Source organism: Macadamia integrifolia, chromosome 4 (assembly GCF_013358625.1).
Source record: "Macadamia integrifolia cultivar HAES 741 chromosome 4, SCU_Mint_v3, whole genome shotgun sequence".
Taxonomy (NCBI): Eukaryota; Viridiplantae; Streptophyta; class Magnoliopsida; order Proteales; family Proteaceae; genus Macadamia; species Macadamia integrifolia.
The window spans coordinates 13,817,528-13,818,389 of NC_056560.1; positions in this window are offsets into that span (position 1 = coordinate 13,817,528).

Consider the following 862-nt stretch of genomic DNA (forward strand, 5'->3'; position numbering starts at 1 on the left):
GGGGGGGGGGGGATTTTGGCAATTGGATCTTGACAGGAAAAGCACAACGACAGATATGGAAGAGACCTGGTGTTAAGAGGGAAGAATGATGAGACTTGAATGGTGGGGTGGTCCAGATGTCGACGACAGTAACGCTGCTGCCAGGCCATAGGCAAAAGGGGCACGAGGCTGCCAAAGCTTGATGTAGATCCACATTATGGAAGGAAATATGAGAGGAAGAAGGGTCCAGCCTTAGTCCACCTAAGTGGCTAGGGTCCAGCCAAGAAGCCAACCGAACCCCTACTTGGTCCACCTGAGTAGCTAAGTACAAATAAGGGCCAATTGGACCCATCGGCTAGGGGAATAATTAGTAGTTGTTTTTAATTAATTAGTGGGCCATTGGGCCCATCGAGCTGAGTAAGTGGTATGTCGAGTCCAAATTGTCTTAGGACTTTATTTGTTTTCCACATAGGTTTATTATTCCTAGTTGTAGTGGGAGTGTCTAGTCCTGTTGGGAAACTAGCTCCTAGTTGAAGTAGGAGTGTCTAGTCTTATTGGGAAACTAGCTCCTAGTAGTAGTTTGATTGCTATTATGCCCTCTATAAATAGAGGAGCCTATGTACTCATAATTTGAGATTTAAATAAAGAATAATTGCAGTCAATTGCTTAGAACAGCCGGGATAGCTGTGGGTGAGAAGCCCGGGCCGAGACACCCGCTCCTCCCCCACTTTTCCCTTTGTTTCTTCTTGGTTAAAGCTTTCTATTTTATCCTAAAGTTACTGTTTTTGAAGTATACAATTGTTGTGAATATTCAGAAGTTCAGATCTGTCCAAGTTACAAACCAGATTTGATTCTCTCTCCTGAAGCCTGTGATTATTTCTCC